This window comes from Peromyscus californicus, unplaced genomic scaffold (genome assembly GCF_007827085.1).
Source record: "Peromyscus californicus insignis strain IS unplaced genomic scaffold, ASM782708v3 Scaffold_5__1_contigs__length_169319896, whole genome shotgun sequence".
NCBI classification, from domain to species: Eukaryota; Metazoa; Chordata; class Mammalia; order Rodentia; family Cricetidae; genus Peromyscus; species Peromyscus californicus.
The window spans coordinates 88,065,044-88,085,994 of NW_026294573.1; the positions used below are offsets into that span (position 1 = coordinate 88,065,044).

At 43.5% G+C, this 20,951-nt stretch overlaps 1 protein-coding gene and 1 long non-coding RNA gene across 7 annotated transcripts in view; one reads left to right on the top strand and one right to left on the bottom strand.

Annotated features, from left to right (window-relative positions):
- Positions 1-4,276, bottom strand: part of Kiaa1958 (KIAA1958 ortholog) — a 163,926-nt gene extending 159,650 nt beyond the window's left edge. For all 6 annotated transcript variants that reach the window (XM_052718563.1, XM_052718566.1, XM_052718565.1 and 3 more), the window contains exon 1: positions 4,164-4,276. The gene's annotated coding sequence lies outside the window, so the exon portion shown is untranslated. The remainder of the gene's footprint in view (positions 1-4,163) is intronic.
- Positions 4,277-4,532: 256 nt separating this feature from the next.
- Positions 4,533-18,169, top strand: LOC128096489 (uncharacterized). The gene is made up of 3 exons (XR_008213660.1): positions 4,533-4,681; positions 6,219-6,302; positions 13,421-18,169. It is a non-coding gene; the product is annotated as an uncharacterized LOC128096489 (long non-coding RNA).
- Positions 18,170-20,951: the final 2,782 nt, after the last annotated feature.

Consider the following 20,951-nt stretch of genomic DNA (forward strand, 5'->3'; position numbering starts at 1 on the left):
AGATTACAAACAGATACATGTATTTTCTTTTCCTTTTTTTGATTTTTCTACTTCTCCGTGTAGTCCTGGCTGTCACAAAACTCCCTTTGTAGACCAGGCTAGTCTTGAACTCACAGTGATCCACCTGCCTCTGCCTCATAAGTGCTGGGATTAAAGGCTGTGCCACCACCTTTTAATGTTTAAGCTAACAAAAGAATCCTTGATGATTCACAAACAAACAAACAAACAAACAAATGTTCAGGCATCAAGTGAAAAGACATTTGCAATGGTTTTAGTTTGAATTCTGGTTCTCTGTAAGTTTCTTCTTGTCTCCTCTTTACCAACCAGCAGCTGCACTGTGCACTGCTTTTTGTCCTCTGTCTAGAGCCACAGAAGCCAGAGTTCCAGAGGAGAGTGAGAAATTAGAGAGGAAAGCTGGTCTCTAACTTGCAGTTCTGGGACAAAGGTCAGACAGATCAGAAGGGAAAACACCTAGATTATAAATACAGCAGTTTATCCTAAGATTTTTTTGTATTTTTTTTTAGAAGTTTTTCAGCTGGGTGTGATGGTGCACACCTTTAATCTCAGCACTTGGAAGGCAGAGGCAAGTATATCTCTGTGAGTTCGAGGCCAGCCTGGTCTACAAAGCAAGTTCCAGAACAGCCAGGGCTACACAGAGAAACTCTGTCTCAGAAAGCAAAAAAAAAAAAAAAAAAAAAAAAAAAGGAGGAAGAGGAAGTTTCTCAAATACTTTTAAGTTTTTTAAAGTTCTATTTCACGTGAAGATGCACAATTGTTTTGAAATATACATGTTACTTCCTTCTAGGTATAAAAATATTGCTGATGCCCTACACCTCGCCCCTTTGCTCTCTACATGATTTGCAAGTGTGATAACACATTTCTGAAACACATCTCCTTTGTCACTAAGGCTACCACCATCACCAGGATGAAATAGTGAAAGATCTCCCCAACTGCTTCAAGTGTAATACTTTGCAAAACAAATGAACGTTGCTGGGGAACTCGCCTTTCTCCAGAAAAGCCTATTAAAACATTGTTGACGCTGGACACAAAATAAAATCCCCAAATCTGCATTTTCAGTACTTTGCTTTCTTGACCTTTATTTGAATTTGAGACTAAGCTTTACCAAACAACAGAATTTACACAGTCACTAGCCAACCACAGTCCTCATTATGGAATCTCTGCAGTGCATTTGTTCCCTAGGAAACCGACCAGAGCACACACAGAGTGCAATTTCAGATGAGCAAAAGAATTCTCCAATCATGGTGGTAAATAAAGTCCATACATAAGTCAGCTGATCCGAGGCAAACTCAAAAAGCGTCAGAGAAGAGCTAAGCTCCATGGAAACTTTCCTAAAGGGAAAAGAAAAAGAAAAGAAACCTGTGGGGTGTCTTTGGGTAACTATGTAGATCCCTTAAGTAAATATTATGAGCAGGTTTCTTTATAAACACAAACTGTCATAAAATAAACTGTTCAAAATAAATGGCTTCTCTCCAATCTTCAGCTTCTCTGTTTTTGACAGTATTTAAGAGGGAAAGCTTCTTTAGAGCCAGCCTCATACATCTGGTACCAGGATATTAATCCAAGAATGGATCCTTCATTTCGGCAAGCAGCATGGGCTTGCGCTCTTAGTGTGAGATGACAAACCCTGCAATGAGCAGTTTCTGTCACACCTCTCACTCGATGCCACAGGACCAAAAGTCACAGGTCTGTAAAGAGCAAGTCTGTTACTGCCCAGTTTTCTACTTTATTACGCTAGAAGTGAACACAAGAAAGAACCAGAAAAGCCTGTAGACTTTCAAGTCTCCCAGATTTAACTGAGGACAGCTCAGTGTTGCTTAGGAAAACAAAATACAGTTAAATGTCAGCTTCATTTTAGAAGCCAATTGACACAGATTCCTATTTTCTGCAAGGAGCATTTATTTATTTGTCATAAGGTTTAAAGAAAAAAGCATCAGGACAAAAATTAATTCATTTGCCCTCTTCAACAGCAACTCACCAAAAGGAAAGTCAGTTAAAAACATGCAAGCCTCTCTGGAATGCTTCTGATTACACCATTATTAGTTACACAGAAAGAAAAATAGTAACATCTACACACCAGTCAAAAACAAACGAAAAGGCAAGGTATTATCTCTCAGCCAGCGCAGATAAAAACACTACAGTGCTGATCCAAGAAAACTCAGGCACAACGACTACTTTGCCAAAGCATTCCCAACACAGACCCACTGTTAATTTTTCCCGTTTACACAGAGATGCTTTGTTAAGTCTTATCACTACCACTGACAATCTAATAAATACACAACAAGTGATTCAGTTTGTTAGTCTGCTTTTTTTTTTTTTTTTATTTCAACCAGGGACAAAGAGCTGCAACTCTGATGATGTTCTAGAACTTTCTGTTCATGATAAGGCCAGACCTAATTGGAGATGCCTCTTCAAGCTATTCATAAGGTTTAGGCCAGAGTGGACCAGACCCACACACTAAGTTCTGTGTCTTTGTGTAGTTTAAATTCATTTACCTAATCTAGACCAGAAATAACAGCAGGAGATAATAAAACCTGATCAATTATGGTAGATGAAGCTGCCTCTAGACATTAAGTGTGCATAAATGTATAGTCCCAATAACTGATAAAAATTCAGAATGCAGCACAGACAATCTAATGCAAGAATCTAGGGTAAATTTTTCTCCCACAAAAAATCACTATTTTAAGCATATTAAACTATGATAAAAATAGTGTACTTGAATACAAGTGCACTGAATTGTATTTTTTCTTTAATATTTAAAAAATTAATGGAAATTTAAGTAGTTTCTCCACCATAATATTTTTTCCTTCAAATTTAATTTAAGGACTCTTTCACTTTCTCCAAATGTCTGTACCTACCATTGTCTAGTGATCCTCAAATCTATTTAAAAAAAAACCAAAACCTCCCAGGTAACAGTCAAACTTATGTAAGTCAATATGAATTCTCACACAGTAGACAAAAAAAAAATTTCTTAAAGTGAGGAATAAACAGATTAACATAAGAACATAACCCTGTACCTTCATAGAAAACATTAGTCTGTGAAATGAATTTTATGAATGCTCACTGGCCTTCATTTATTATTTGACTATCTATGAACACAAAGCAACTGTTCACGAAGTTAGCAAGCTAATCAAGTAAGAAAATTCAGAACTACTACTACCTTACACCTTTCGAAACACCATACCCAACATATACAACAACCTAATCCTTGGTTTGTATGCATGGAATACATACAGAAACACAGGTGGGAAAATCACTTTTAACATCACGTTCTCCTCATATGATGTGAAAAGTCTCCTCTCTTAAAACGGAAAACAAAGGTTTTAGCCTGCATGGAAAGACCTATCGGTTTTACTCTCCAATGCAAGCCCTACAGTAAAAGCCGTCACTACCGGACATTGATTGTAGTTAACTATCTAATAGGTAGACTATTCTATTGGTGCTAATCCTAACGACCATGAGAAAAAACTTTACTCCAAAACTTCAAAACCAAAATAAATACAATTGTTTAAAAAAAAAAAATATCAGCCGTGCTCGATCTCCCCCAGGTAAACCACTATCTGACCTTTAATATTAAAATCAAACACAGCCGTAAGAAAACCACAAACATTTTGTTTGTTTGTTTTGATCTGGTCAACCCAACCTCCTCTCGCCAGGACACGCACTAGCTTTCTTGATCTATTTGATAACAAACACAAATCACTGTGCGCAGCCTCAGACTGGGGGGAGCCTTTGGGAGAAAGCCCTCCTCCGTTAGAAACAATAAATAAGGGAGCGAAGCGCCGCACGTTCCTTCACACACCCCACACGCACCTCCCGGCGCCTCCCGACAACCAAGCCAGCCCGGCAGAGCCCCGAAGCACCTCAGGACTCGGCAACTAGCACGGCAAACCGTCCCTCCTCCTTCCCGCCCTCCTGCCCGGCTCGAGGATGCTGGCGCAGGGACCGTCCCCTCCGAGACGCCGCGGGCCGCGAACCCGCGGGCGCCCGGCTCTGCGCCCGCAGACCCTTCCGCCCCTAGCGCCCTCCCGCCTCGCTGGCCCCAGCAGACAAAAGGAAGGTTCGGCGGGTCACGGGGCGGCCGCCCACACACAAAGAGGCCCCGCGCCCGCCGGCTCCCCAGCCCCGCGCGGGCTCTCACCCACCTGCAGGTGTCTGTGCGTCTGTCCATAGGAACGCGGGCGGTGGGGCCTGCGGGAGCCGGGCGGCCCGGGCTGGACGGGGCGGGACGGCGGCGCGGAGGGCGGCAGCACCGCGGCCGGAGGCCCAGACGCCGGAGCCAGTGGAGCGGGAAGGGCGCCCCGCGGGCTGCGCGGCGGGGGACGGCGGCGGTGCGGTGGGGGCGCGGGCGCCAGCCTGGCTCGGCCACCGGCGCGCGCCGCTCCGTGCGCCCCGGGCTCCGCGCGCCCGGCTTGGAGCGCGGGGGCGGGGCCGCGCGGGGCGGGGCGGGGCCGGAGAGGGGCGGGGCGGGGGCTCGGACCCGGGCTTCAGCCGGCACCGGAAGCGCTCGGCGGGCGGCGGGACCTACAGGAAGTGTGTAGCGACGCCCGCGGAAGGCGCTCGACCCGCGGCGCTCGCTGCCCTCCGGGGGCGAGGGCCAGCCTCCCGCCGCGGACACGCGCAGCACTGAGCCGGCCGAGCTCGGCCCCCGCCGCTCCGACAGGTACGGAACCCGCGGTCTCTGTGACTTTCCGCGCGGGTCGGTTGTCCCACCCCCCCACCCCCCCCCCGTCTCCACGCACTTCAGCCGAAACACTCGCAGTAAGCGGAGCCTGCTCGCTTTCAGACGCGTGCCGGCTGGCCTGCGACCCACAGTGTACTCACCCCGTAGTGTCCCAACGCCCCACCGCACCACACACACCTGTAAACCCGACTTCTTAGGAAAAGAAAAAAAAAAGGATGTTGCACGGTGTTAAAGATTCTATTCTACAAGGCTAAATAATTTCACTTCAAGATTATGAAGAGTTAAAGTGTGGCAGCCCAGAGCCAAATTACCTTGGGCTTTTTTAGTTCCTTTGGAAGCCATTTATTGCCCACCCATGTGTCAAACATTATACCCTTGTGCCTAAGGAAAACCTTTAACATGTATTCACAGAGGTTGCAGAGACAACTCTGGTTAAGAGCACTGGCTGCTCTTCCAGAACACCAGGTTCCCAGCACCCACACAGAGGCTCACAACAGTTTGTAACTCCAGTTCTCGGGGCTCAGGTGCCTACTCTAGCCCCTGCAGACACAGACGGAAATGGTGCACACACGTACGTGCAGGCAAAACAACCCTAAAGAATAATAGTAAAACATAAAATAAAACGCATTGTTCGCTGACTACCAGCTTCCACTAAACCAAAAGCTACAAATCTCATCAGCATACAGAAACCCACTTTGGTGTAATCCACCTACTTGTACTCCACGCCATTTGGGAAATGCCTTGATTCTGTGACTTTCTTTGTTCTAAAATAATAATTAAAAAAAAAGAAACAACTCATGTAACTACTTCCACAGTGAAGCATGTCTCTTGGGGCAATCTGAATTCATGTTGCTGGACCATCATCACTCATATTTGGCTTAAGAATGGACTATCTCTCTGAGCTAAGAGCTATGTTTTTTTGCATCTACACACTCATCCCACCTAGGGAGTAGGGCTGTTAGTAACACCTAAAACTCTCAGGCTGGTGGTCTGGTACACAGGGACAAGAGATAACCTATACATCCTGACAAGACTGAGGCAAAGCTCCACGTTTAAAAGCACCTTTCAGCTGGGCGGTGGTGGCGAACGCCTTTAATCCCAGCACTCTGGGAGGCAGAGGCAGGCAGGTCTCTGTGAGTTCGAGGCCAGCCTGGGCTACCAAGTGAGTTCCAGGAAAGGCGCAAAGCTACACAGAGAAACCCTGTCTCGAAAAAAAACAAAAAAAATAAATAAATAATAAAAACCCTTTTCATAGCACTTACCAGATGCTCAGGTTTGTGCCAAGCACTCAGTAGGCTGTTAATTAATTTAGTACTAGGACCCTACAAATCTGGGGCTACTAACATTACTATATTATGGGAAAAGTGTTAACATTTTTCATTGTTTTTATATGTATGGGTGTTTTGCCTGCATGTACGTCTCTGTACCATGTGTGTACCTGGTGCCCTTGGAGGCCAGTAGAAGGTGTCAAATGCCCTGGAACTGGAGTTACAGATGTTTATGAACTTCCACATAGGTGTTGAGAATCAACCCAGGTCCCCTGGAAGAGCAGCTAGTGACCACTAACCACTGAGCTATCTCTCCAGCCCTGCTTTTTCAGGTATGTACTGAGAAGTGATATTGCAGTTCATTAGATGATTATGGTTTTAGTTTTCAGAAACTGAGGCTCATAGAAACTAAGAAATCTTAAGTACCTAATTTCTTGTAGAAGCTAAGATTCATTCAAAGCAGTTTTGCTCCAGAGTCCATGTTCTTTATTGTTTTTTTTCTCTCCCCCACCCCTCCGCCAGACAGGGTTTCTCTGTGTAGCCCTGAAAGTCTTGGAACTCACTCTGTAAACCAGGTGGGCCTTGAACTCAGAGATCCACCTGCCTCTGCCTTCTGAGTGCTGGGATTAAAGGAATGTACCACCACCACCACCACCACCTGGCTCCCATCCTCTTTCAAAATGTTTGATTATTATTATTATTAGACAGAATCTCATGTAGCCCAATATGACCTCTGCAATCGAGTTTGAAGTGAAACCACCTAAACCACCCCATGGGTAGAAAGAAAGGTTTATTAGGACTCAAACTGCCAAGGCTGAAGGCAGAGTCCATGTTTTTAACTCTCTTTTCTTCTCACAACACTGAGCAATTTCCAAAACATTTATAATGCTAGTAAGTCGTATTTAGGTACGACCCACATCTTGGCCTCACACCTCCTATGATAGGAAATCTCAGTCACTCCTACCTCTGAGGTAAATGAGAGAAGAGACTATGACAGAGATTGTAAACAAAGGATCCAGGGCCATCCCGGACCTGTCAGGTAACTTATATTGCCACATCAGTCAGTTCTCTCCTACATGGCGGCTTCCACCAGTCCCTCACAATCATGAGCTGTTTAAGGCTGCTATTCTTTTATTTAAGTATTTTATGTGTGTATTGCCTGCATGTATGTCTGTGTACTACATGCAGGATGGCCCACCAAGGTCACAAAAGGGCATTGGAACTGGAGTTAGAGACCATTGTGAGCTCCTGTCAAACCTGGGTCCTCTGGAAGAGCAGCAAGTGCTCTTAACAGCTGAGCCAACTCTTTAGCCCCTTAGGCTGATATTCTTACCCCTATTCATTATCAAGACTCAGGTCTGAGATAAATAAAAGCATTTTTATAAATGCTTTGAGTCAGTGATATTTACTCAAAGCAAAGCAAAACGTCTCACATAATTGTGGAATAATCTTTTTCTTTCTTTCTTTTTTTTTTTTTAAAGATTTTATTTATTTATCATGTATACAGTGAGTGTTCAGCCTGCAGGCCAGAAGAGGGCACCAGATCTCATTGTAGATGGTTGTGAGCCACCATGTGGGTGCTGGGAATTGAACTCAGGACCTCTGGAAGACCAGCCAGTGTTCTTAACCTCTGAGCCATCTCTCCAGCCCGGAATAATCTTTTTCTGCACTGAAGATTTGTCACTTGGATTGGTTTAATAAAAAGGGGGGGGGGGCTGAATTGCCAGTAGCCAGGCAGAATTTTGGGGACAGACAAAATGCTGGGAAGAAGAAAGGTAGAGACAGGGAGAGTCACCAGACAGACGGAGAGGAAGCAGCATAGGCAGTACAGAGTACAGGGGATAAAGCCACAAGACAAAAAGTAGATTGATAAAAGTGGGTTAATTTAAGTTGTAAGAGCTAGTTAGTAACAATTGTAAGCTATTGGCCAAGCTTTAATAATTAATAAGACATCTCCATGTGGTTATTGGGAGCTGGCAGGTGGGACAGAAAAATCTGCCTACAAATGGTGTGTTATGATACAGCATAGACACATGTCCACATGGAAAGCTTATTTTGTGGGGAGGGGGAGAGGGAATGGAGGGAAGGAGAAAGGGGAAAGAAAGAGAGAGAAAGAGATGGGGAGGTGCACACCTCGTGGGAATAGAGAGAAAGAGAGGGAGGAGGAGGGGTTTTCTCTTAAAGTGGGCTTTACGTAAGATGATGTCGGGACATTGGGAGGACCGGCGTATTATCTGCTTATTGGCCAGGATTCCAAGAAGTGAGTCTGAATGCTGACCAGTGTGGGGCCACATATACCTACATAAGACCTGAGAAAACTTTTTAAAACGTTCTAAACATCCCCTCCCCCCAAAAAAAGATTCAAATGTGGCTTCCTAGTCTCATGTCTTATGGCAGCTGCAGTACAGAGACATGTCTCCCAACAGCTGTCTGCATGCGTAGGCCACCAGTAGGTCATGAGCTAAGCCTCGTGGCGGTTTTAAAGTTTTGCTCATGCAGACAGAAAAGGTTACTGATACGCAGTAAAAACAAGTTCAGATGGAGAAAAACTAAACAGGTCACAGTGTGTTTAACATTGTGCATAGGCTTAAGGGGAAAAAAATGGGTATAGATAGTCACAGAAAAAAATGTTTAAAAATAATAAAGTGTTTAAAGAGAGAGTGGAGTAATAAAAAATAAGCCACCTAAGGATGTAAAATACACAGGGAGTCTGAATGCTATATGTTATTTTGTTAACTTAAATGCTAATGTGCAAAAAAAATAGCTACTGAGAAACATTGGAATATAGGAACTGTTGAATTAAACCAACTTATATATTTTTAAAATGTCTTAACTTAAAACTGAAAGTCAATACATATGTTGTGTTAGATAAGAGGTTATGGTTTTGGTTCTACAGAAAACGAAAGGCTATGGATTAATTCAAAGTTAAAGAGGATCAGGTTTGATCAGGGGACACCCCCTGAAAATCCTGGCTACAGACATTAAAAACAAAGCAAAACAAAACCTAAAACAACTACAAGACAGGTAATGTATATTTTACCTGCTCAAACATAAAACAAAAAATAATCTTTAACTGACTTGTACACACTGTGTATTTCATTCTTGTGTTAATGCAAATATGTATGTTACCTTGGAAAATGTGTATGTTTTCAGAACAAGGGGACCAGACACAAATGAAAACTGGTGACCCGGGTACTCGAGCATCTCAGAGTGCCTCTATTGCCGTTTTCTCAAAGTTTGGCATCCAGAACAGCTTTAAGGCTGCTGGCTAAGATGGTCCAGCCCCACAGACTATTCTAGCCAGGACTGCAGATAAGCCTTGTACTTTCCCTTTGCACAGAGATTGAACATCAGATGATACAGTAGCTCTTCCAGTACTTGACTATTACCTCAATTTTCTCAGGGTCCCTTAGAGATGCCATCATCCCCCAGACAACAGGAAGCAACCTAGAAAACATGACGCCCACATTCCCAAGAGGTGGGATGGGAGTTTTTTGGTCATTGAATGGGTTATGGATATTTGTCATCATTTGGGGGATTGGCTACAAGTTGTTATTAAAAATGGTCAGGAGGGACTGGAGTGATGGCTCAGTGGTTAAGTGCTCTACCAAAGAACCCAGGTTCAATTCCCAGCACCCACATGGCAGCTAACAACTGTCTGTAACTCTAAGATCTGACACCCTCATACATGCATACACCAATGCACATAAAATAAAGATTAAAAAAAAGAAAATGGTCAGGAAAAAAGTTGAACAAAGGAGAATAGATTCAGGGATCTCATTCTGAAAAGAAAAGGGAGAATATAGAAATAATGGGATAAAAGGGTAGATTATTGAATTGAATCTACTTTTAAACTAAAAAAGCAACTAGTAGTCTTAAATACTTTACATTGGTATGGATTTTTTATATACTGATACAAATTTAAGGTTCTTTTTGTTATATCTGGTTCTACTCTTGTTTAAGGTATTTTTGTATGTTGATACAAATCTAAGGTTCTTTTTGTTAGCACATCCTGTACCTGTGTGGCTGTGGAAAGGAGGCTCTGCCTTTGTTTTCCGCTGCTGTTTGCGGCTGCTGCTCTCTAGCACGTGGTTCCTCCTGGTCCACTCACATCTTCTCTTTTTCCTTTGCATTCTGATGAGTCTCCATCGGCTCCTCATTTTTATAGGACTTGTGCACTTCTACTAAGGACGCACTGGACATACTGAAAATGCCATGGACATTTACCCGAACCTTGACTTTCACTTTTGAGCTGGAGCCTTCAGACTGTGGAGTGACTTTCTGAACTAAAAACTGAGCGATAGCAGGATCTGGATAGGGCAAATCCTGAGGAGAGCTATAGTAGACCTCAAGAGGGAAAGGTTCCTTTCTCCAAAGTCCTCACCTTTTATTTGCCCTATCCAGACTGATCAGAATGCAAAGGAAAAAGAGAAGATTCAAGTGGACCAGGAGGAACCACATGCTAAAGAGCAGCAGCTGCAAACACCAGCAGACCTACATTTCTACTGCGTTTAAAGCATTTTACATATACAGCTCAGTTATATTACATAACAATGTAATATAAATTTCTAGTCCTTGAAAGTTACTATTACAAACTGTTTAGGATAATAAGGAAATACAGGTTAGTAGTTAGTCACCTATCACAACCAAACTTGTAGTTATGTATGTTTTCAAGGTCAAACAGAGATATATTTTAGATAGACAGGTGGTCTTCAAAAACTTCAGAGATCTACAGAACATGGTATTTAGGATGTTTTAATAATATAAGGCTTTTTATGACAATGAGACATGTCTGCTCCTAGCAGCACCAATCTACTTCAGAGACGATAATGGGCATCAGAGAACCTCCTTATGGAGTATGCGTTCTTTGTGGCAAAAGCTAGCCACTAGGCAAAGAAACTGCCCTTGCCTCAGCTGCTGACAGAATGCTATCCAAATTGTACAAGCAGGACACAAAGGAAAGTGTCTGCCAAGCTTTGCAAAGACAAGGTAGGACAGTCCTTCAAAATTCCTGCTTCACACAAAAATCTATCAGATATCCTAGGCCTGTAGGCTGAAGATGGATGCTCCAACATTTGAGAGGAACCTCAGATGACTGTCCAGACAGCCAGATGTTTCTGTCCTTTCTTTTAGTTTTGGAAGTTGCTTGCTGGGCACTTCCTGTTTACTTAGGTAGTATATCCTTCTGGGATCTTTGATAGAGTTGAAGGCTAGATAGTCATAGTTTTCCTTAGTTATGATAGAAGTTAAATTGGGTACAGAGCTTTGGACTCATGAAGATAGAATAAATAAGCCAGGCAATGGTGGTACATGGCTTTAATCCCAGCACTCAGAAGGTGGAGACAGGTGGATCTCTGTGAGTTCGTGGTCTACAGAGCAAGTCCAGGACAGGCTCAAAGCTACAGAGAAACCCTGTCTCAAAAAACAACAAATTAATTAATTAATTAAAATAGAATAAATAATGGAGTATTTTTTCCAAATATGCCAAAGAAAAATGGACTGGACGTTATAAATATAATTCTTTTTTTTTTTTTTTTTTTTTTTGGTATTCACAGAGATCTGCCTGCCTCTGCCCCCCGAGTGCTGGGATTAAAGGCGTGCATCACTACCACCCGGCATAAATATAATTCTTACCTGATAATTGTTCTTATTGTTTATAGTTTTATTGTTAGAGTTAAAACCTTTCCTTTTTTATTTAGACAAAAAGGGGAAAATATTGTGGAATAATCTTTTGTGCACTGTGAAGATTTGTCACTCAGATTGGTTTAATAAAAAGCTGAACAGCCAATAGCTAGGCAGAATTTTCGGGACAGAGAATACTCTGGGAAGAAGGGTGGAGACATGAGGAGTCACCAGCCAGATGGAGAGGGAGCAGCATGGGCAGTACAAAGTAAAGGTAATAAAGCCATGAGACAAAAGGTAGATTGATAAAAATGGGTTAGTTTAAGTTGTAAGATCTAGTTAGTAACAAGTGTAAGCCATTGTCCGCACTTTTATAATTAATAAGGAGTCTCCATATCTTTGTTCATTTGGGAGCTGGCAGGCAGGCAAAAAAATCCACTACACATAGTTAATTGCTACATCTTCCTAAGACATGCTCCTGTGGAGAAAAATGCAACTCTTATGCATTACTGATGTAATAAGGTACAGCCACTATGCAAAACAAAATGGCAGATTCTCAAAAGATGAAAAATTAAATTATATAACCTAGTAATCTCACTTCTAGGCATGCATCCAAAAGACAAAGTCTTAAAGAGGTATCAGATCACAATATCCCAAGATGTGGAAGCAACCCACATGCCTATTGAGAGATAATAAAGAAAATACAAATATTATTCAGCCTTTAAATAATCTTGTCCCATGCTACAACATAAATGAACCTATTCTAAATGAAATAAGCCTATTACAAATGGACAAGTACCAAATGATTCCATGTTCGTGAGATAGCAGGTGTCACTGACATCATGGGGGAAAAGGCAAAATAGGAATTAATAGGGCCTACTAGTGGGCATATCCAACATTGAAACTGCAACATGACACCACCTACAAAGTCCATGCTCAAGAACTGCACAATTGAATATTGTTTTAAAAGGCATTATGAATGAAGTCCAGGATACCTAGGGCTACCCAAAGGAACCCTGTCTTGACACAAAAATAAAGTATTAAAAACAAAATCTTATAATGGGCCCTCAAGCTGGGGAAGATGCTTACCTACAAGCCTGACCCACATGGTGGAGGAATGGATCGTGTTCTTGCAAGTTGTCCTCTGACCCACATGCACACCCACACACAGACATACACAAAATACATATTAAAATGTAAATCTCGGGCCTGGAGAGGGTGTAGCATTGAAGAGTGCTTCCTATTCTTTCAGAAGACCTGAGTTCAGTTCCCAGCACACACACATCCTATAGCTCACAGCACCTGTAACTCTAACTCCAAAGGATTCAACATGCTTTTCTGGACTCCATGGGCACCCAAACACACCAAAACATATAAACACAGATGCACACACATAAATAAGAAATAAAAATCCTTAATAAAATAATAGATCTCATACTGTTTTAAGTAAGTTTGCCACTTTGTTGGGCTGCATTCACAGCTATCACAGATTAGATAACTCTGCCAACAGTGGCATGAAAATTTAAATATAATTAGGTGGTGGTGGTGGCAAACACATTTAATTCCAGCACTCAGGAGGCAGAGGCAGGCAAATCTCAATGGGTTCGAGGCCAGCATGGTTTACTGAGGGAGTTCCAGGACAGCCAGGGCTATATAAAGAAACCTTGTCTCACAATAAAATAAGTAAATAAATAAATAATAAACAAATGAATAAAAATAAAGATTTAAATATAGTTAACACCACCAGTATATACTAAAAGTTATTAGGAGACTAAATTTTATATTCTACTTTTGCCACAATTAACTATATGTTTTTGCTGCAAAACAGCCATTCTTTATCTCTGTTTGCCCCAGAGAACTTGTGGATTCCTTACCTGCAAAACAAGGGGCAAGAAGCCAAGCTCTGAAGTGGAAAGAAACTGCCACAGAAAAACATTCTAAAAGGCATCTTCAGCTGTCTCATGATGCTTGGGCTGGAGAGTTTCATGTCAACTTCACACAAGCTGGGGTTGCTGCAGGCTGCAGGAAAACATGATGGAATCCAGCTACTATCACAAAAGCTACTACTTGGAAAAGTCAGGGACTTCTCCAAAGGTCAAGCCATGGCTTAAGAAGTCGTGGTGATATTTTAGCTTTTATATATATGGTTCCTAAAATGGTTTTCTTGCATGCTTCCAAGAACTCCTAACAGTGTATTTATCTAAAATGCCTATCAAGCATCCAAGGCCATACGAAACAACACCTGTCTCCTAGGTCAGGCGGATAGCTTTATTTCTTGTGCAATTTAGGGTGAGACCCTCCTTTCTGATACAACCTTACTAAAAGGAATGTAGACTGAGCACATAGATCCATTTTGATATACTAACCGGTCAGTTGACCTCCTCTTTTACCACTCCCATACTGTTTTAAGTAAATTTGCCATTTTGTTGGGCTGCATTCACAGCTATCACAGTTGTAAAAGAAGGCCTGACAGTCACTACCAGAGGAAAATTCTTACCTACCTTTATGACCCCGTAGAATTCAAGCCTGGTGACTTTGCTGGGCCAGAGATTTGCTATTGCTTGGGTTTATAACTGGATTCCAGAGAGACTTAAAATGAGGAGAAGAGAAAAGAGAATGGAAGAACTAGATGGGTAAGAACTTGAGAGGAACAAACTGAGATGGGGAAGAACTAGATTGAAGGGCAAGAAGAGAGGACTAGAGGAACGAGATGGAAGATGAGGAAGAGCCAGATGGGGAAGAACAAGATGAGAAAGAAGGAGATGAGAGAGGAGCTAGGATGGAAAAGAACTAGATGGATGAGAACCTAGATGGGGCAGAACTAATATGAGAGAATGAAGATAGAACTTAGAGGAGACAGCAGATTAATGTAGGGAGAAATCAAGCAAGAAAGGAGCTAGGCATGAGAGCAGAATAGAAGCTATGTAGAGAGAGAACTGACTCAGAAGAATAAAGTGTATGGACTGAGGAGTTTTGTGTACATAAATTCATTTCTTTTCATTAAAGACTAATTATCAACTGGTTGTAGATTCTTCCCAGACTCTGAGAGGGAACTATCAAGGGGCTGGACCCCCATAGTCCTTGATATGGTATCATCTGAGAGGAGGGACCTCAATTAAGAAAATGCCTCCAGCCAAGTGGTGGTGGCACATGCCTTTAATCCCAGCACTTGGGAGGCAAAGGCAGGTGGATCTCTGTGAGTTCGGGGCCAGCCTGATCTACAGAGCTAGTTCTAGGACAGCCAAGGCTGCACAAAGAAACCCTGCCTTGAAAAGTAAATATAAAACAAAGAAAATCCCTCCATAACATTAGGTTGTAGGCAGGCCTGTTGTTGGAGGTTTTTGATCTCTGCTCTTTTTTGGGGGGTTCGCCATCCAGCTCCCAAATAAATCACATACAGAGGCTTATTCTTACTTATGAATGCCCAGCCTTAGCTTGGCTTAGTTTCTTGCCAGCTTTCCTTAACTTATTCCGACTACCTTTTGCCTCTGGGTTTTTCTCTAACTTCTGTAAATCTTATTCTTACTCGGTGGCTTGCTGTGTAGCTGGGTGGCTAACCCCTAGAGATCTCCTCCTCCTTCTCTGGCTCCTAGCTCTCCCTTTTCCAGATTTCTCCCTGTATATATTCTTTCTGCCTACCAGCCCCACCTATCCTTTCTCCTGCCTTGCTATTGGCCAGTTCTTTATTATACCATCAGGTGTTTTAGACAGGCACAGTAACACAGCTTCACAGATCTAAACATATGCAGCATAAGCAAAAGTAACACACCTTAAAATAATATTCTACTACACAGGCCTGTAAGGCATTTTCTCAATTAGTAATTGGTGGGGGAGCACCCAGCACATTGTAGGTGGTGCCATCCTTGGCCTGGTGGTTCTTAGTTCTATAAGAAAGTAGGCAGAGAAAGCCATTGGGATTAATCCAGTAAGCAGTTCTCCTCCATGGCCTCTGTATTAGCTCCTGCTTCCAGGTTCCTGCATGGGTTTTTGTCCTGCTTGAGTTCCTGTCCTGACTTCCTTTGATGGTGGACTATGATGTGGAAGTATAAACCGAATAAACCCTTTCCTCCCCAACTTGCTTGGTCATGGTGTTCATCACAGCACCAGTGACCCTGACTAAGACAGTGCCGGGAAGAGTTTCTACATAGGAGTGTGGTCCTGGTTACACACCAGTGTCTCAACTGAGACTGATCATGAACCAAAGTCAGAGCAAAAGCAAATCAGAATGGTCCCACCAATGCCTCCAATTCAGCCTTCAACTACGTCTGTCCCTGGTTGATGAAGTTCCAATATTCTGCCTGCCAAATATAAATCTTTGGTAAAGGAGCTTTTCAAATTTTTCCTACATAATATCTGGTACCCTACCAATAATTAATCATATATAACAAGAAAAAAGAATGAAAACAAAATGAAAAGAGGACAGTGAAAACATGCACACATGTCCCAGCTGTCCTGGTCATTAGCTAGAACCTGTAGAATAGTTGTGATTAATATGATCAAGACATACAGGACGGAATGGAGGCTTTCACTACATTTAAAAATAATTTAAATGTAGTGAAATGTGGGATTTAAAAATAATCAAATAGAGCCCACTGGGGACATTTCAACCAAAACCACAGTAGACGCCGGTGTGCATCCACGAAGATGATGATGATGGCAGAGGCAGTCGAAGCGCTGGTGAGAAGGTGGGATACCAGAGGTGGGGTACCAGAACTCCAGTTTGGTGCTAGCAGGGTTCTGTGAACTTTGGAAAACATGGCAGTCCTGCAAAAGGTTAAACAAAATTCCCATACAACACTGCAGAACTTCTGGCCAAGAAAAATTGTAGCAGCACAAATAATTTACATGAATGAATATTCAGAGGCAACATTATTCATAGTAACCCCAAACTGGGAAGAACTCAGTTGTCCATCAGTTTATGAAGGGGTGAGTGTTGTACTAGTTGATAGTAAAAAGGAATGAAGTAGTATTTGTTGTGGTTTTTGTTACAGGTTTGTTTTATTTGACTATAAGCCACAATGGTGACTTTCTAGAGCCATGACCAAAAGTTAGACTCAGGTGTCAATTAGGAGAGCTATGAGGTACAATCAAAATGAGTAAAACACAAATTTATTATTCTTGGATCTCAAGAAGGTTGGAGGTGCTGGCAGGAGGCTAACAAATCTAGTGAGATCAGGAAACTTAACTAGCGGGCAAGAAAGAGGCAGAAAGGAAGGAAATTGGACTGAAGAAGTGGTTCAGTGGTTGAGAGCACTTGTTGCTCTTGCAAAAGACCTAGGATTGGTTCCAGAACCCACATGGTGACTCGAAACCATCTCTAACTTGTTCCAGGGAACCTGATGCCCTCTTCTGACCTTCATGGGGACCAGGCACACACATGGTACACATATACACAACACTCATAAAATTAAGTGATTTTTTAAAAAAATTAAATCTTTGGTAACGAGGAAATTCCACGGAGTCTATCTGATAATCAAAGGGATTTATTCTGTGTTAACTCACAGCAAGCACAAAGGAGCTAGTCTCGGGATCCAGGAGGGTGGGGCTCAGTCCAATGCAGTTCTCTGGAGAACTCTGCCTTGATCTGCAGCACCAGCATCCAAGACCACAAGGTAGTCAAGAGAGAGCAAGCAGTCTAGGTCTTCAGGGGTCCCTGTCTCAGTGATTCCCCAGGCGGGGGCAGGTTCCTAGCAGTTATCTGCTGCCTACTAGGGCGGTGCTTTAGGGTACAAACAACCACCCCTACCTTTTGGTGCTGTGTTTGTTAAAATATGTCCACGGTCATATTTTAGACTTCACTGAGGGCTTATGTGTAAGCCCCTTGAGCCTCAGGAGTGGCCAGGCCTCTCTCACCAAGGACCTCCAAATGCCGAGTTCCACCAACAGAACACTAACTGCCATAACTTCTGGACCCTGCCCCAACCCTACCGAGTAAAAAAACCCAATCTCTGGACATGAAATCCCTCCAATCTCTACCCTGGAGAGTTCCACCCTAAGAAGTTCCACCCCCTTCCCAATAAACCCTATATAAGCCCTGTATCCTGTTCAGTGCTCTGCTGTTTCTCACCTGAGCAGAGGCAGCCTCCTAGGTTTTTTTTTCCCTCCCAATAAACCTCATGTGTGAGGTTTGTTGTGCAGTGTAACCTTGTAGTATTCCTTGGCTCCCTGCTGCCAGGATACCTTTCCATCCAACCTGTAATGCTTATATTGGGTGCTGTAACTCAGATAGACTCTCCTAGTGCCTGCATTTCCCCTCATGGTCTAAGCTTGCACTGAGACCCTATTCCTCATCTCCAGTCTATCCACAACAGACTCACCTTCTGGCTCAGCACTCCATCCACCAACAACAATTAGGTAAGTTTTCCCTTTGGTCAGTGTAAATGTTTCCCTGAGTCTGAGGAAGTAATTGTTGAGTGTCTGGTACCCCTCTGATACTCTTGGAAGTAGAGGTACTGTTAGGATCCGCAGATCACCCCACAAAAGACCATCATTCATGTATGCAAAAGCAAGAGCATTTAGCCGGGCGGTGGTGGCACACGCCTTTAATCCCAGCACTCGGGAGGCAGAGGCAGGTGGATCTCTGTGAGTTTGAGGCCAGCCTGGTCTACAAAGTGAGTTCCAGAAAAGGTGCAAAGCTACACAGAGAAACCGCCTCGAAAAACCAAAAAAAAAAAAAAAAAAAACATTTATTTCTCGAGAGAAGAGTTCCTGCATGCAGGGGTCAGCCACACAACAAAATGGTGATGACCCCGCAGAGAAGCTGCAGCCTCCTTTCATAGACAGCCAGGAGGGCATTAGGTCACCCTCAACATGACTGGCCAGGCGAGCAGCAGCTACACTAACATGTTGCTGACAGGCTGGGGCTGTAAGTGCTGAATCATGCCTGGTGTGCAACATCTCCCTCATCTGCCTTATCAGAAACTGAAACTGAAACAGAAACTGAGACCTAAACAGAACTGAAACTCAGGGCTAGCAGAGGCTGGGGCCGGGTGAGGCCCACCACGGTGCTACAGTGGCCTCTCATTCCTCCTTTGAGTAGTGATTCTTCTCAAATCCTAGAGCTGCCTCTGTGTCAGGGCCCAATGGGTCCTGACCTAGTGATTTGTACTGCTGTCTTTGACCAGCGAGATCCACTTTTTATAAACTTGACCAGAGCATTGATTATACAAAGCCCATAAATTAGGGCCAGCATCAGAAGGACCAAGGGACCGACCAAAGCAGATGCCAGAGTCGTTAGCAGGGTGACCAGTTAAAGAGCAGCTCATACCACCCCTGGTTTCATTGTTTTTCTAGCTGCTCTCAAGTAGTCTTTTCCTGAGGAGGCTCATAGAGTCTTTGATAACATCTGAGTGGCTGGCATAGAAACAACATTGTTCTTCCAGAGTCAGACAAAGACCTCCTTGTTGTAGGAACAAGTCTAGTCCCCTTCTATTCTGGAGTACTTCTGCCAAGGAAGAGAGGGACCCTTCTAGGTGGGTGATGGATTTTTCTATCGTGGCTGTGTCAGCATCTATAGCCATATTTAAGGCTCTATAGTTCTGGTCCTGGAGAATGAGAGCTGACGTTCCAGTACCTGTAGCCCTGGCCCGGCCAAGGCCTAGGAGGGAGGATACTAAGATGGCCATGAAAACCTCTGATTTGGCCTGTTCTGGTGGTCCTAGCCAGTAGAAGATCTCCTCCTCGGGGTAATAGATTATCCTGGGGACTAATTGCACCAAGACAGAAATCCTGAGTGTCATTCAAAACTTGGGCATGCACACAGGGGGTTAAGCCGGTGGCACAAGCCCACTAGGCATCATCTGGAATTAAGTAGTACCCTGTCCCTGTTGGACTCTGAGTCTCATTGCAGAGACTGGCATAGCTTGGTGGAGGCCAGCCTATGCCAAGGCCATTCCCTGTCACAGACTGTAAGGTGAGCCTCTCTTGGCTTGATTGTTGCCATCTGCTTGATTGGGTGTCAGAAGAGTCAGTGCAGTCTCACTTCGTAAGAGGGGATTTTGTATCCAGGGAAAGCCAGCAACTTTTAGTGAGACTGGTCTTTGAGGCATTTAAACCAAACAGACAGCTGTTAAAAGATTTAAAGGTCTTGGATTGGAGGGCAGGTCTGTGAGAGCAGGCATGGGTCTGGTTGGGCTTACTACCTTCTATTGGGGCTCTGGGGCTGCCATGGCTGTAGGGACTGGATGTCTAATTGTAGGGTATAGTGGTATTTTATTTGTGCTTTAACAAATAAAACAACCTGGGGATCAGAGAACAGAGCCAGCCACTAAATTAGACATAGAGACCAGGCAGTGGTGGCACACACCTTTAATCCTATCACTCGAGAGATCTCATGCGTTTGAACTCACAGATGGATCTCTGTGAGTTCAAGGCCACACTGGGACCAGAGCCAGGCATGGTGGCAACGCATTTTTAATCCCAACACTTGAGGTCTCATGCCTTTGCTTGGGAAACACACATGCCTTTAATCCCAGAAGTAATATGGCAGGACACAGAAAGATATATAAGGCGTGAGGAGACAGAAACTTGCGCTCTTGAGGCCGAGGATTTCAGTCAGAGGATTCGTGGAGTTGGTGAAGTAATAGCTGATAGCTGTGGCTTGTTCTGTCTCTCTGATCTTTCAGCTTTCACCCCAATATCTGGCTCCAGGTTTTTTGGGTTTTTTTAATATAACCTTCTAAGATTTGTGTTACAGTAGGGTGAATAATGCTCCCACATTTACGGGTGCCATTCTGGCCTTGTCCTATAGCCTTCAAGCCCAAGTTTTTCCTAACATCCAACTAGAGGTCTTTTTGCCAGCATTGGTGAATTGAATAAATACTGGGTTGCCTGCCCCCTTTACACCAAGCCCAGGGTGACAGGCAGGTTCATGTGCCCTTTTTACTCTGATAAGGTCCCCAGTCTTTGGGGCTTCCCACCAGCTGTGACCCCTGGAGACAATTCCATGAGGCACAGAAATAGCCATTTGCTCCTCTAACTGCCAGGTTCCACCCACAGAATACTCTAAGTGCCCTGACAGTTGGACCCTGCCCTTACCCTACAGAGTAAAAAGCCCAATCTCTGGACATGAAATCCCATCAATCTCCACCCTGGAAAGCTCTATCCTGAAAAGTTCTATCCCCTTCCCAAGAAACTCTATATAAGCTCTGTATCCTGTTCAGTTCTCTGCTCTTTTTCATCCGAGCAGAGGCAGCCTCCTGGGTTTTCTCCCTCCCAATAAATCTCGTGTGTGAGGTTTGTTGTGCAGTGTGACTTTGTGGTATTCCTTGGCTCCCTACTGCCAGGATACCTTTCCATCCAAGCTGTAATGCTTACATTATGTATTGGGTGGTTTAAAGAAAACAATAGTCAAAGAGAAT